This window comes from Daphnia pulex, chromosome 2, assembly GCF_021134715.1.
Source record: "Daphnia pulex isolate KAP4 chromosome 2, ASM2113471v1".
NCBI classification, from domain to species: Eukaryota; Metazoa; Arthropoda; class Branchiopoda; order Diplostraca; family Daphniidae; genus Daphnia; species Daphnia pulex.
The window spans coordinates 9,973,711-9,990,241 of record NC_060018.1 but is presented as its reverse complement, the minus strand read 5'-3'; the positions used below and the strand labels follow the sequence as shown (position 1 = coordinate 9,990,241).

The 16,531-nt window shown below is 39.2% G+C and overlaps 2 long non-coding RNA genes and 1 other non-coding gene across 5 annotated transcripts; all 3 read right to left on the bottom strand.

Moving 5' to 3' along the window:
- Positions 1–4,361: 4,361 nt before the first annotated feature.
- Positions 4,362–6,283, bottom strand: LOC124204073. Its single transcript, XR_006878737.1, has 3 exons — positions 4,787–6,283; positions 4,540–4,667; positions 4,362–4,464 (listed from the first exon to the last, which is right to left on the bottom strand). It is a non-coding gene; the product is annotated as an uncharacterized LOC124204073 (long non-coding RNA).
- A 5,954-nt stretch (positions 6,284–12,237) lies between these two features.
- Positions 12,238–14,826, bottom strand: LOC124203080. 3 transcript variants are annotated; one of them, XR_006878423.1, is made up of 8 exons: positions 14,396–14,826; positions 14,241–14,337; positions 14,079–14,177; positions 13,918–13,997; positions 13,628–13,856; positions 13,091–13,475; positions 12,672–13,026; positions 12,238–12,606 (listed from the first exon to the last, which is right to left on the bottom strand). It is a non-coding gene; the product is annotated as an uncharacterized LOC124203080 (long non-coding RNA). The 3 variants fall into 3 exon arrangements; XR_006878426.1 differs by having other exon boundaries at positions 14,260–14,337; XR_006878425.1 differs by lacking the exon at positions 13,918–13,997.
- On the bottom strand, positions 14,759–14,840 carry Trnas-aga. The gene has a single exon. It is a non-coding gene; the product is annotated as a tRNA-Ser (tRNA).
- Positions 14,841–16,531: the final 1,691 nt, after the last annotated feature.

Below are 16,531 nucleotides of genomic sequence, written 5' to 3'. Positions count from 1 at the left end.
AATCGGCACTACTCCGGAACAACTCCAGTTCATTCTTGACGCTATGCTGATGGCGGCTAAACTTGGACTCCGATTAAACGTACGGTACAATTCTGCTTGCATGAAAACGTACAGGAAATTGTTCAACGCCAGGAAAGTTGAAGCATGTAAGTTTATGCCGACTATTCCATCAACAATTCCCAACCAAAACATTAAATGTATCGTTAATGGGAATTTTCTGTATGATCACAGTAATTATTTTTTTTTTTTACATTTTGAAATTTTCAGATGTTCCTGATGGGGTTGTTTTCACGTCAAGCGACGACGTCAGATACAAGAATCGACCCTTAGAAGGATATATTGTCAACTTCCGAGGAAACCAACCGCAAATATCATACTTCAATGGTCGTTCTGACGAAGGATCACCATCTGCTGCTCCAGTTGTTCTTGATGGATTGGTGGTCACTCATGGTGTAAACGGAGGCCCCAGCGTGGAGGATACCCCGCTTTTTCTTGATGACCTTCAAGTACCATGATGTCCGCCCCAAGGGACCAACCACTTACGCAACTCCACGTCATTCAGATATGTGATATTTCTGATGTTATCTATTGATGAAACCCCATTAATTACTTTCATTGACAGGAGCATGCAATATCGCTGGTTCGAATGTACCGTCTGAGTTGTCAGCCCTGGCAGTGTCACTGGTTACAACGTTGATAAATGCTCCACCCTTGCAATGTCCAAAGGAAATGCCACTATCTCATCACATCTGACCAAACACGGCACCCCTTTTCGTGGTTTGGAAGGGGGAGAGAGCGAGTGCTATCTCGGTGTCCCCCTAGGCACTCGTCTAAACTTCCGCCCCGTCTCCGATCTGCCTGACAAGTTAACCAAATTGGCCAACTCAGACCTGGCGCCCTGGTAAAAGCTGGAGGTTTTCAGAGCCCACTTACTTTCGTCGCTCTCTCTTCATCTTGCCACAGGGCAGGTACTCCGTGGCTTCCTTGACGAGATGGACTCACGTTGCCCCAAATTTCTTAGATTCGTTTCCAATGTGCCTCAAACTGCTCATGATGGTTTCCTGTATTCCGACCGTATGGCCGGCGGCCTAGACGCCTCTCAGCTCACAAAATACTCGGATATATGGATTATTGTTTGGGACGCGCAACTCATCGACAACAACGATCCTGTGGTCCGACTCACTGCCCGTCCCCAGCTTACCCATAACTTATTCAGTGGATTCGACGGCAAAACACCTAACCCGCTTCCATTCTCGGATTACCTCTCTGGTTCGGGCCAGGGCGGCCTCCACGACACCCACTTCTACAAGTGCGGCTCAAACACTTGGTCCCGTGCACCAGGAAATCAGCTCGAAGGCTTGAAGTTCGGATTGATGTATCCGGCGATGAATCGACCAAAGTGATCGCCGACGATGTCTCCTACCTCTCGCTGAAAGCTGTAAGAGGGCTCCGCTCTCTCATCCGGAAGCGATGGACCGTCTCCCTCACCAACGCCTAGCAACAGGGTTAAGTAAAGAGCTAAAAACTATATATATTTAAGTTGATGCCTATTATTATTTAAATTACCTTGTACAACAAGTAACTGCTATGACTTAAAAAGCTAGAGGTTTACAGATAATTTACAATACCTTTTCCACTTTTCAACACTATGTTTTTATGAGCAGCAGCAAGTTTTCTTGCAACTTATTCATTATGAACCAAATATGTATAGGAGATAGCTTCTTCATCACTCTTTATAACAAAACAGAAAGTTTGCTGTAGTTGTATTGAGAGATAATTCAATTGGAGTCCTTATGTTCGCCATTTTCGTATTTGAACTGTGCAAGAGCATGAACAACTTCTTTGTTTTCATCATCAGACCCTGATAACTTTAAAATGCATTCCGAGAAAAATTTTGAATTGAAAAGAAAACAAATTATTGGCAGAAAATAAGAATAACCTGAGTTCTATACTTTTATTACAATGCTTTTATTAAATTGCAATTACTTTAAAATATAACAAGGGTAAATCAAAATGTGGCAATAAAAATACACTGAATAAACGAATCAATTTATGTAGCATTGATTCAAGATTCACTTTTGGCAGTTCCAAGCTTTCAACAACTAATCAATACAATAAAAATAAAGCTTCATTTTCTTTTATCCATGGCCCACTCCAATCACAATGCCGAGAATCTGACTAGCCCTGAGGGTTCCAAACGAAATCTTGCCCTCTGGCATGATACATTCGAGCAAACATTTACAGCCAGATTCACGGTCATGATTACAGTAGACCATACTTAAACTATCTGCTACTGCTTATTTTGAATTTAAACTTTTCTGCAATACCTAAAGAGGTCTTAACTTCGTAGAATGGTTTTAAACGCATTCGAAATTAGAAATGCAAGAAACATCCGTGGAAATAGTAGCCAACACCAGCGTGCTTTCGCAGAAAGCCTTAACACAACCAACTTCATTACTCAGGTTGCCTGTCACCGTCAAGTGCAGGGAGCTTTGCATGTGCTGATATCTCGTTTATACAACAAAAATCGCAACCGAGAGTATCGCTTCAACTTTATTGTTGTGCACAATAGCTGGCGTTTCACCATGGTATGTTCTCCTAAATTAATAACACATCAATTCACTAACCTGTTCTTACCATTTCAGTGTGGAGTTGTAAGAGGCTTTGGTTTGGGGCACAACCGTGGACACCTTCTTCAGATAGCATCCCAAATTCAAAGGGTTCCTCAGCAAAGAAGGCAGCGACCCCAACAAGCTGCTCAGCAACACGCTGCAGGGCTAAGTCAACAAGTTGCTCAGCGACACCAACAAGGTTCTCAGCGACACCAACAAGCTGCTCAGCCAGGCCAACAAGCTGCTCAGCCCAACAAGGGCAACCTTCTTCAAGCAGCTGCATTAAAAATTATTCCTCAGCAAGGTAAAACAAATGAAGAAAAAAATGAAAGGCCAATCATTATCGAAGCTTAGTGATGATTGGCATTGGTCATCAATGGGCTCAGCCAGGTGGAAGAGGCCGTCAGAGAGGTGGAAGGGGCCACCAGAGAGGTGGAAGAGAAGCTCAGCCAGGTGGAAGAGGCCGTCAGAGAGGTGGAAGAGGCCGCCAGAGAGGTGGAAGAGGTGCTCAGCCAGGCTAGCAAGTTGGCTAAGGAGCAGAACAACAAGGTGCTCAGAGTGGGCAGTAATTTGGCCAGCCAGGGAAGAATTTTCTCCAGACAACATTCTGCATCACAAGTTCAAAGAAAAAACTAAGTAGGTGTTTAGTTTAAAAAAAAACTTTTGATTTTATAAGTTGAACCAGCTGTATCAGCGTGGAAAATTAATGGAATTAATTAATATTACTCATTTAGATTAATTCTTACCCCCCAGCCTTATTGCAACAGCAAATATCTCATGGTAACACCTTTTGGAATACAAAAGTAAGTCTAAAAGTATCAAAAATTAGGTAAACCTTAAAATTAAATTTTTACTTTTGGATTTTAGCCTACCAATACGCACACCCATCACTGTTACCTTCATTAACTGAAGATCTAGTGTGCTAGTGTAGCTAGTGTTAAATTCTTTATAATTACTTGTTTGTAAATGCAAAATCTTAATATACATAACTGTTTTTCCAATTGGTTTTCCCTTTTTCTATTTGAAACAATTGAAGTTAAAAAAAAATAAAATTAGAAATGTTAATATAAACATACCTGTTAACTAGTGTACTGTTATTTTATAAGTTTTGATCGTGGTAACAGATAGAATAGAAATGGCTGACTATCGCAAGAGTCTCTCGCTTTTCCAACACGAGTTGCGCTGAGACAGCTCAGGCAAGGGTGAGGTGAGCCCGTCGGCGGCAGCGTGGTATTCCATAGATCTAAGCGGCTGATGGCCGCAACTCGTCCTTAGCGTCAGACGGCTGTTTTGAAAATAGCTCACCCCCGCCTGAACTAGACCACCTCTTCATTTGAACTTTCAAACTTATAATTGTCACGTTTCATCTAATCTGCTGCTTCATTAATAAGGGGTATTGTCCCAAAGGGTCGTAAGCCTAAACCTTGGAATGAGGAGGAAATGCTAAAGCAAATAGAGGAAAGAGCAGCTAATAAGTTAAGAAAGGTCGATCATCAAAATGCTTTTAAACGAGCCAAACGAATTGTCAAGTTAAATATGGTCCCTTTCCTAGGGGCTGCAAGAAACAAAGTGAGAAGAAGGCCAAAATCTAGAAAAAAAAGCTGAAGCCGTAAGATTAAAAAACTTCTCATCTAAAACACAAATCCAACGTAAACAGCAGCACACTTGGTTGGTTGCCAACAATCTATTTAGATATTTTTAAATTATTTTTAATGAATGTATACTTGTTTATTTCAGAAGGTCAAGAGAATCTACACGAAAAATTCCTGGAAGATATTGAACAAGCACCGGTGAATAGGATTGAGCGGCACCAAAATTTGCCTTCGCTCTTGTCTACCTCTCGAGAAGGAATCTGAAATGAAGAAGGGAACAAATGAAAAATCGACGAAAACTAAAAAAAAATTTAAATGAGTCTATCGAAACTTACTTTGAAAGCGATTGTTTCATATGGTTCTGCAGCAAACTAAAGATACTGCCAACGACGATCTGGAGTTTCAATACGCTGCTCATAGGCTTACATGAATCGATGCTTAGGTGCAACTCCTTCAGCGATTTCTGTATGACAGGTAAAAACTATGTTCCATTATTAGATGCCTTAAAAATAATTCATAGGTAAAAAATACATATACAAGCTAATACAAAAGTTAACAATCCACTTGGACATCAAATTATACCTGGATAGTCAACTTTGAAAAGCATGCTCAGGTGACCAGAGTTTGGATCACGCTGCTTTGTGACTCTGTAACCTGGCCTGCCAATCTTCACAAACTTCCTGATATCTACACGTGCCTTTATCAATGATACAAGGAAAAATTACTCAATTATTGTATATCTAGAAATAAAACAGAACGCGCCCAATACAAAATTGATCATAGTTTAAGGTTTATGGATAATGAAAAACATCTAAAGTAATTTTTGCAGAAATACAGTGGTTACAGATACCAAAACTTTAAGAATTTTAAAGCACGTCTTTAGAACGTTCAAGTAACGTTAAACGATAGCAAGAACACAACAGAAAATGAGGTATCTGTGAACTAAACAAATGTCGTGAAATTTCTAAGTTCAATTACATTGATGAAAAAGAAAGGGAGACAAGCGGAAGACCAATACGAATAACTCAAGTAATGGAGTGAATATTCGATAGAATGAATTTACCGATGAACATGAGCTTCAGTCACATTGATTGCATCGAACTCCACGTGAAACGCATTCGACGCCATCACTGAAAGTATCACCAACGCTAGGCTCTTGCAATAACTTTTCCGTAGAAGTCGATTTCTTTTTGAGAAGCGAGTGGTTTCTGTTGCTGTCAGTCTTGTCATTGAAAATGGCAGCAAGGGATGCAAAAAATTCTTTCCTTGGTTTGGCTAAGGGGAAAAAACTAGGAATTCTAGATGTGAGGGAGTTGTTTCCATCGGAAAGAAACTTCAGCGATCGCTTAGGCTTGGCCCCTCCAATATCGTCTGATCCGCAACCGATTTCGGGGTCTTCCAAACCTGAACTGCAAGCCAAAAATTTTACTCCATGCTGATGCCTCGGCGGCGAGGTTAATGAAGGATGCCCAGTAACTTGGACCGTCGACTCTTACGCTGCATTATCTAGGAGCATTCAAATGCTAACTGACAACACAGCTGATGCGATAAAACATAACACATAATTTAAAAAATTCTGTCGTTGAAAACGTTGAAAGTATGACAGGAATTAATGTATGTACCCAAACGAGCATGGGATTTGTTTTATAGTTTGGCGCATATCCCTCACCCCCCCCCATCTTCAAATTCAAATTAAAAACTGAATTAAGGTTTATTGGTAGATGAAAACTTGACGCTCTCTCGAGGTTTGGCTATTCTGTTCATAAGTAGTATGGTAATTGTGATGAAGTGAAGTACGCTGAAACTAAGCGGAAGGCAATTTTTATTAGGAACGGAGAGAGATGCAACGTGGCCGTCACTACAAGAGGGGCAAACTTGGACTGAGTGGGAACGAGGCCGCGAGCCTCTCTGTTGGGCACATTTTTTTTTTGGGGGGGGGTAAGATGCCAGATGTGGCGTCATCACAGAAATTATTGTAAAAATGGGTACGGTGAACCGTTACTAAACCCTAGCTATATTACCAGAGCCATTAACTATGGTTACCGGTGGTTACCGGTCTCTTATGGCAGAAGATTCTCTCGAAAGTGGCGTCGTCTTGATGGGTCCGCTACGGACAAGGCCTCTTTAAAACTCTACCCCCAGCCCTCCTTGAATGTCTGCCGAGATGGTCGCGCCGCTAGCGGCGATAGTCTCATTTTATTTTAGAAAACGGCGAAAGCTGAGCCGTCGTACCAAAATCTTACGAAGCAATCGTCCAAATTACGAAACTCCTTATGCAAGAAAAATTATTATTTCGTATACAATTTTTTCCAATTTTGGTCAAACTGGCAAGAAAAAGAAAAGAAAGACGCAGTAGTAATGAACGTTGTTCGTTACGGACATAAAACCAACAAAGGAGTACATTGTTTAATGCGCGTGGAGAAATGGAAGAAGTTTGCAATTACATAACACATCCTTTTAATTTAAAAAAAAAAGTAAATTAGAAATAAAAAATTTGAATTCATTTTTTTGTTATTTCAACATCTTAGTTTCAGTGGCAGTGGTAGATTTCTACCACTTCAAAATAACCAATATGAATTTTACATTTATATAAAGCTATTTTTAGAATCTACAGCAGCGGGTTTCGAATATTACAGAATTGATCTCGGAATGTAATTATTAAAAAAATACGGAACCTACTACGGACATGTTGAGGATGCTTAATGCTGCATTTTATGTCATGAACAGAGTTGAAAGGAGCTCACTGAAAATGGAGCGCGCTCAGAGCTATCCGCTCCTACCCTCAAAATGAGCGGCTCGCGCTCTTAGCTCGTGGTTTTGAAAAAAGAGCTGAGCGCGCTATAAAACCGCTCTTTTTCCGCTCTTAAAAATTTTTGTTGTTGAGTAGAAAATTTCGATGTTTCCTGATACTGAGAGTTCTTTGAAAAAACTTGTATTTTAATGAAATACATTACATTTCTAGTTTCTAACAAAAATGCTCAACTGTTTTCAGGATTGCATCCTTATTTATTCTTAATTTGAATGGCTTAAAAAGTGAGAAGTTGAAACTTGAAAACATAAATGGTTGGTTGGTTGCCCTAATTGGTTTTAGAAGGACTAGTCTTCCAATTTCTCGAAGATTTACAGTTTTGTTTAAAAAAAACCAATCTATCAAAATTAGCGAGTCAACGGCAACTTAATTCTTGTTTCATTCCAGCTTCTTGATTTTTGAACACTAGAGGATGAATTCTCTTCTCTATTTTCGTCATTCATACTGACATCGTCACATCACATGAGAATAGAGATAAATAGAAATAAAAATAATCAATTAATGAAATAAATAGATGAAAATAATTCACGATGAGATCATGAGAGTTATTGGATAATTATTAACTTACGAAGAATTTGCGTGGGTTGATTCAGATTCAGAGCCTGAAAGCGTGATTTGATCAGCGTCAGCCATGCCTTACTTGTACTTGACGTCTTTGCGTTTAGACTTAGCAGTAGGCCTACTGCTTTCATTTGTTTCATTTGGCTTTACAGTCAAATTCACTTAGTGACAACACTGGATCATAGATGGCGCCACTGAAGGAACTATTTCCGCTCGCGAGGCTTCCGCCTCCGCTCTAGCTCGCAATTTTTAAAATCGAGCGGCTACCGCTCGCCGCTCACTGAAAAACGCGAGCGCGCTCGCATTCCGCTCTAGCTCAGAGAGCGCTCGTTTCAACTCTGGTCATCGACGGTTGACAAAGAGATGAATCCATCAGCAAAGAAAACTAGGAATGAAAACATAAACTATCATATACAATTTTGAATGTATATGTGCTATACTCTCAATACTAATGAAATATTTTGCACTTATTGGTAAAGTGTTATGTGTACTTCTTGATGCAATTGACATAACAGAGCATCTATTCACAGAAGGAAATTTAAAACCGTTCATGTCACAGACAAAATTACAGGCGCTGAGATCAACTATGTACCAAACACAATAGATCTAACAAATGATCTTCTTGCGAAAAATTATGAGTTCGTTTTAAACGCGAAATTCAAACAGGGTTGTATAGAGGTTGCATATTATGAATATTAATTTTGTTATCATAATTTTTGTTCTATTACCAATTTTTTTGAATAATCCAAAATCCTGGAGGATCCAGTGAACACCCAACTATTCATTCATTAATGTAGCGCTTCCGGCTCTTTTGTATATACTTTCCGACCAAAAACTCTGTAGCACACGGCAATATTGACGACGAGGAACAGCACCAAAAGATCGTTTCGTATGGTGAATTCCTCGAGGTCAAATGCATTTCCCCAAAAAAGCAGAACGACTTCCTTTGGCTGAGTATGAAATAGAAAATACTTGAAAACTTACTGGAGCGTGATCCCATCATTCATATTAAGCTATCTTTAGTTTTGTGATGGACATTTTAGATGTATTCAGTTTGCCTCTCTCACCAAAAACATTAAACTTTCGTCTCCATAAAGGAAGTTTGTGAAACAAATTCGATCTTGTGGTTAAGGGTGGTTAACAAGTCGAGCATCTGCAATTATCGAAAAGAAAAATAATTGTAAAAAATACTAATTCCATGATAGCATTGAACTACCGTTACTTCTGTGAGTTGCGTCGTCACAGATATTTTCAGTGTGGCCTATTTCGCCACAGTCTTCTACATCGTCTTTGGAGCGTTCACATGTTTTATTTTTTTTTTTCTGTAAAAGTTTATTTTTAAAATTCCAGTAGTAGTAGTAACTCTAGGACAAATCCAACATTATCACGATCTTGTAAATTGGTATCACCCTTTTCGCCTGGCAAAACAACATCGAGCCCGTCTACAACAAATTTAGAATAGGGAAAGGGCAGGTTCACCATACAGTCAGTTGCAAAATAAATAACAACAGTCCTTTAACTGCAGATGCGCGAAACTGTTATGAAAGTCGAAAAGGACATCGGTATACAGATGAAAATACAGAAGATTTTTATGGATGACATCAGAGCTGAGTGGTAAGGGTCGCAGATGACTGCAACGTCCTCAACACTGGATGTGACTAGTCTTGCAAACAAAAACCAAAATCCATTAGTATGCACATCAATAAGAATTAATTGATCGATGTGACATGTAAAATGATTTAGGGAAACGGTGACTTGAATGCTGGATAAAAGTGTCAAAACCCAAGAAAGTTGAATCACAGAATAAGTTAAAAAAATTTCAAGGATATTGCAAGAAAAAGTGGTGTTTTGCTTGTCACGAGCGAAATCCCACTCCCTTAGTACACGTTACACAGAGTGAACGTTTTTTGGGGAATCCGTAAACATCCACATGTCGTATTTAACGTGTAATCTAATCATTTTGTTTCGATAATGTTATGGCTGACGAAATATAAAACTCTGCTCGAAATGTCGTCTTTTAAAAAAAGGGGCGGGTTGCTCGAGACGACATGAGCGACCCGAATCCCGCTCCCTTACGGTCCACAGAGTGAACGTATTTGGTGGGAATCCGTAAAAATACACATGTCATATCTCAAGTTTACTCTAGTTTTTGGATTATTTTTGGGCTGACGAAATATGCAACTGTGCTCAAAATGTCGTCTGTAAAAGTAGTCTCGATCAAACCGAATCCCACTCCCTTAGTACAAGGTCCACAGAGTAAACGTGTTTTTCGGGGGATCCATAAACGTCGTATCTAACGTTTAATCTTTTTTTTTTTTTTGATAATTGTCATCTTTGATTGTTTTATGTCATCTTGCACAATAAGTGGACAGTTAGATTAACGACGGCTAAAACTTCATCTTAAAAAAATTTAGGATATGGGGATAGTGGAGTGGAGTTCAAATAAAAGCAAGTAAAAAGGTAAAATGAGTGCAATGAAGCAAAGGAAAGAGAGAAAGAGACAAGCAAGGTAATGAGGATGTTTACTAATTTGGTAAAATATCTGGCAACAAATATTTCATCTAGACATGACGTAAGGTTGACATAAATAATTCTTTATTAATCACAACTATCAATTCTATTCAACTTATAAAAGGAAACGGTTATTTCTGATATGACACTTAGTAAGACGGTTGCTCTTAACTGTATTGATAAACAAAAAAATTGTTCTTTATTTGTCAATTAAAAAAAGTAATTGCAAACACTTCAATGTCCAAAGAAATTTCCAACTTAAACTGTTACTCTATATCGGAGTACCTTAAAGAAATGGAAGTGGATACAGCAACAATTACACATCTACAAATTAATTATTTCTTTTTTTCCGTTTCTTCTTCAAGATAATGAATAGTTTGTTCTTTATCTAATATTCCTGATAAGAAGTGAGATAGATGGTCATATTTTTCCCTCTCTTAAATAAGATCAGATTAATGTTTTGTGTTTGATACCTCGCCAAGCAATGCATAAAAATATAGAAAATGTAAAGGATAACGAATATGGTGAACCCTTTTCTTATTATTCAATTACATGAAAAACGAAACACCAGTGAAAAGCAAACAACCCATATTTCAAAAGATGTGTATTTCATGGAAAGCTTTATACGCAAACAAATTTTTTCAGATTAATGTGAAAGAATAATACAATTGGTAAACAATAAATGAAAAGTTGTGAATTGTGAGAAAAGTTGTACTCACTAGGCGCCCGTTGTCTGTGTCGACTATATCCTGGGATAGGTTGAAAACAGCTGCATTACCGTTTTTAGTTCTTACTTCTGTTGACTTTGGCGATACCAATAAGACTCTGTAAACACATCTCTGATTTGCTCTTTCTTTTGACAGTTTGGTGGCAGAGTATGCAAAAGCCTTACTATAATAATATTATAACAGCCTCCGCTAATTCGAAGCCAAAAGACCGAGTGAATCAAGGTTTTCAAAATTATTTGGGTCAAATGAGAATTGGAAAAACATAATGAAGATGTCACAAACTACTAGACGTTGGGCTTGAGTACGACATTCACGACCATCCGCGCTTATTACACTAGGAAGGTGGGGAAGGCAACAAGGGTGAATTAAACATGACAAAATGTTTTTTTTTTATTCAAGAATTATGACACAATCTGGTGTCGTTATTCATGATGCCCCCAGCATTTTTTCGCCCGAATGACATTTAAAAATTATGTCTAAAGCCACATTTCTTAAAAGATTATTAAGACTGAAGATCGAACCTACTTTGCGAACTCTTGAAGCCATTTGAATCTCTCTTACGCAGCCGGAAAAGAGCTTAATATCTCTCACTAGGAAAGAGTTTTCAGTGTAGTTATGATCACTTGATCAAGAGGTGGATAGGTGGAGGTGCAATTAGGTGGGACAAATATAATTTCAACCTGACCAATCAAGGCAACACAAGAAGGATCATCGCCATAGCAGTTGTCCATAAAAATTGCAATTGGTTCCTTTGTTTTTTTTTCTGGATCGAAGGAAAAAACACGTTGTTTCACAAGCCTTTATAAATATCTTGATCGACCCAAGCGTTTTTTGGTTCGTGTAAGGAGCTGGGGATTGTTGATCACATAAAAAAAAGATCGAAATACCACTGGATTGTCCAGGCAGTATAAGAAGAACCCCTGCTCAAAACAGCTAATTTACCCAAAAAAAATCCGTAATGGAGTAAAATGTTACTCATCATGAGTGGAGAATGTGCTACTTGCAGTTGTTGATTGTCCAAAATGGCAGCAGCGGCGGCTTCAGCGGCAGCAATGACCATATGAGTCGAACTTAAAACTGAAATTCGTCGCTGCTTCTGCTGCCGTTGTTGAAGGACGAAATAACCACCACTCATCACGATTCCTCCATTTGCGGCAATAATTAATTGTTTTCCATTAAGCACGGCCTTTTAGGATGATGGATAGAGAAGGTTTATGCTACTGAAATTTGATGACGGCTAGGATGTCGCGAAGGGAAGTTAACATTCTTTGTAGCTTCAACTTTCTGTAAATAAAAGTCAGATTACATGTGCTGGTACTATTCCCGGATTGGACCAAATATCTAAAAAATAGGATTTCACACTGTTCACACTTCTCACACCAATTGCAATTGCAAATGGAAAATGTTTTGCAAATTGGAAAAGGTAGAGAAAAAATCTATTTTATATTTGGTTCATCAGGAACAATAACGCATAAATTAATTGTTGTCAAATAGAGCATCAAAACAAGGAATAATGATTTTTCACAGACAGAGAAAAAGTCCACGCTTCAGATTTTTTAAACACCACAATACAAAAGAAAAGAAAAGTCTACATTGCTCTGTTTTTTCAATCAGTTCCAGGACCATACCAGATTTCCAGGAGAAGATGAGGCTGTTTCACGACATACATGCCCTGATCAAGGTCGATAAGCCAATTCAGTTGGTTCTTTTAAGTCGACAAGAGGATAAAAAGGAAGAAGGTAGAGCTGATGTTAATGAAGAACCTTCTACTACTGATGAAAGTACTGATTTGCCTAAAAACGAAAAGGTAACACTTTTTTAAAATTTGATTTCTTTTTATAATTTTTTAATCAAATACTTGTAGATCTCGTCTTGGGCAGCCATTCATCTGACGGTTGCAACAAGAAAACGGGGCAGGCCAAAAGAAAACAAAGGCTTCTTCAACCCATACCACAAGCACGCAAAAAAGAAAAGACTGGCAAGAAACGACTTCGATAATCGATTGGAAGAAGAAGTGGCAATCCTGAACGAGGAAGCCGAGGCCATTGCACGAGAGGAAGAAACGTGCAATAACATTGATCTCATCACTCCCTCACTTGCATATAGTCCTCTTGCGGACGAAAGTTGCGAAGTGGAAGCTTCCACCGTTTCACCCTACGATTTGTCTGCCGACGGAATGTGCAAAGTGGACGCTGCTACGATTGATGATCCGTCTTTGGAGGTAAAAAAATTAAATAAGAAAGTCTTTCAAATAAGTGCTACTAATTTCCTCGTTACCTATTGATAGGTTCTAAAAACTTGTCGTACAGCCAAAACACATAGAAGCAGGATCAGAGAGCCCCGTCTCTTCTTGGATAAGCCCCAAATGATAACGAACCACAATTATCTAAACACGGGCGACATCAACTTGGCCCAAGTGATCCTGAAAAGACTTCATCCAACGATCGGAGGGTTGTATTGCTCCACAATGGGGGCGACACTTGAATTCTCTCCCGCGCAGGGCGACCAATGGTTCCAAATAATCCAGAATGGGTCAAACCATTGGGTGTGTGTCGCTAAAGGTTTTTCCAACCTAACCACGTTCTGGTGTACGACAGTATGCCCAGCACGCCATGGAAGAACGACCACATCCTGAGCTGCATGTCGAGTCTCCTTTACACGCCTGAAAAGAAAATGACATACATTGTTAAATCTTGTCAGCGTCAAAGTAACGGATATGATTGCGGAGTCTTCTCCATTGCTTTTGTCACAAGTTTGGCCACTGGAGAAGACCCTGAAAACAGATTATACAACCAAAAGAAGTTGCGTGCGCACCTGATGGACTGTTTGGTTTCGGGAACCTTAACGCCATTTCTATCGGATCCAATCCGAGCCAAGAGGTCTAGGGAGATTGTACAAGAAGAAGAGCTGTTGTCGCCAAACCGGATGGGAGAAAAAGGGGTTGGAGCTCATCGGATATGACGCAAAGGGTTGTGAAGGATGGTATCACACATTATCCATCAAAGGTTTACCCCCAAAATTTTGATGATTGGTTTTGTGACAACTGTAAAAAAACGAAAAATCTTTAATCACTTTGTAGTAGAAAGCTAATCACGTGCACTTACTGATTGGTTTATTGATAACTGTATAACATGAAAAATTCAGTATTCACTTTGAACCAAGCTCATCGTGCACTTACTGATTGCTAATTTTGTGATAACGGTAGTAAATAAAAAATCATTAATCAACTCTCTGCCAAAGCAAAAACTCATCGTGTTGTACTTACTGATTGCTGGGTTTGTGATAATTGTAAAATAATAAAAATCCAGTAATCCACTCTGTACCAAGCTTTTCGTGCACTCAATGATTGCTGATTTTGTGATAACTGTAATAAACATAATTGATCAATCCATCATGTATCCAAGCAAAAAGCTCAAAATGCACTTACTGATTTGTTTAGTGATAACTGTAAAAAATGACAAATTAATTCTTAAATCAACTCTGTTTGCAGAAAGCTCGTCATGCACTGATTGGTGTTGTGATAACTGAAAAAAAAGACAAATTTATTAATCAAACATGTAAGAAATCTGATCGTAAACTAACTTATTGGTTTTGTGATAAAGGATCGGTGTCCAATTCAATCTTTACATCAAATCATGATTGTCAGCAATGTCAGCAGGAAAATTTCAACTCATCAAAGAAACAAGGACGCCATTAACACTCACGAAATATATAATCAGGCCAATTACTAGGTAAAGAAAGAAAACCAAGAAAGCAGAAGAAGGTACAGCAGAGCAGTCCGCGCCACCTGGTATCCACGGAGCAATAGAATTTTTTGAAATGGAGTGCCGTGGATCCACAGTACAATAACACTAAGTGACACTAGAGCGCCGTGGACTCCACGGTGCAATAGATTTTTCCATTTATTTCTGCCAAACTTGTCCTGTAGGGAATAAAGTGTCTAAGCGCAGATGGTAGGATTCGAACCTACGCTCCCAGAGGGAAACTGATTTCTAGTCAGTCGCCTTAACCACTCTGCAACATCTGCTGTTACATTATTCAAAATAGGTTTTTTGAATCCTCCCTATATTGTCTTCTTGGTAGATTAGTTAATAGCAGAGTTGTGACAATAAATGTTTTAAGTTTAATGGTAGGAATTTTCTACAAAACGACTGAAAGTACCAGGGATCGCCGGTTTTTCCAAATACCGAGATTTTAAATGTAAGGGGCAGGGGGAGAAAAAGACAGGCCATCTCTAGGACCTTTTTTTAGACTTGGTATTTGGAAAACCGGCAACTACGGGAGGGGGTAACAAAGGGAAAATAACTGAGAAATGAAAACTTTTCATTTTCACATCGAAATCAAAGTGATTTCTCAAATAGCATGGGGGTCGAAATTATAAATGAGGTTATAGAGCTAACGATGCTCTTTTTTTTTAAGCCCTAAAGAACTCTCCTAGCCCTATTTTCCGTCCAGTACAAGAGAGCCAAAGTAGTACGATTTACTACTGGCCCTCTCGACTGTGCGGAAACTTTTACCTCCAATTTAAAAGGGACGTAACCGTGAACGAAAAAATCCCCAATAAATATATGTTATACACCTTAAGGGTAGTCGGTGAAATAGGACTGAAACGAAATGGGACTGGTAGATATAGGACTACGTTTTAGGACTAGTCAAATTAGGACTGGTCGAAATAGGACTACATTTTGCAACTCAATATTGCCAGTCCTATTTCTCCTTACGAGCAGTCCTATTTCTACCCTCAACTAGTTAGAAATATCAATTTGATATGCAATTTAAGGTTTATTTGGAAATAAGATATTGTGTTAAAAGTTTCGATTTTTACGGGACTGACGCGCAGCCCAAGCCGGCCAGAAGGGGGGTCGGACGGGGGGGATTGCACCTACCCATGGGAGAGGGGTAAGAGAAGGGGGGTTTACCTATATATTATATATTATTATAGAAATATCAAATTGATATTTCTAACAAATGGGCTTTATTAACATGATTGTATTCAACCTTTTTATAAAAAAAAAGTTAAAAAAATTTTGAAATATACAAGTTAAAAATGAAAAACGAACTGGACTATTACTAACATAGTTTGTAGGTATGTATGTATCTAAAATTTATTTATATAGCGCACTTATCATGCAAGCATGCTACAAATGACGCTGAAGTACAATCGTCGGTTTTTGGAACAACAAATTTCATTGGGAAAAAGCGATACTGAGGAGGTGGGTCTTAAGTTTCGATTTGAAAGAGAAGAGTGTTGTCGAGCTAGTGATGGTGGGTGGGAGAGAATTGAGAAGTGTAGGACCAAGAAAAGAGAAGGATCTTTCGCCGTATGTTGAAAGACGGGCGCGGGGGACCAGGAGGGAGGTAGTGCTAGAGGACCTTAAGGATCGTGCTGGGGTGTAAGCGGAAAGAAGAGAAGAGAGATAGACGGTTGCGAGTGGGGGAGAGAGACGACAGCGGAAGGCGAGAGTTGTGGCTTTGAAATTGATGCGAAACTTGACGGGTAGCCATTTTAGTTCCTTTAGGAGTGGAGTGGCACCGTCACGCTTGCGTCTGCGCAGGATGAGCCGGGCGGCAGCATTTTGGACCCTCTGTAGGCAAATGATGGTTTTGTCAGGTAAGCCGGCGTACAGGGAGTTGCAGTAGTCGAGGCGCGACATCACGAATGCGTGAACGAGAGCTTTTGTGGCTGACTGGTCAAGGAAGCGACGAATGCGGGCGATG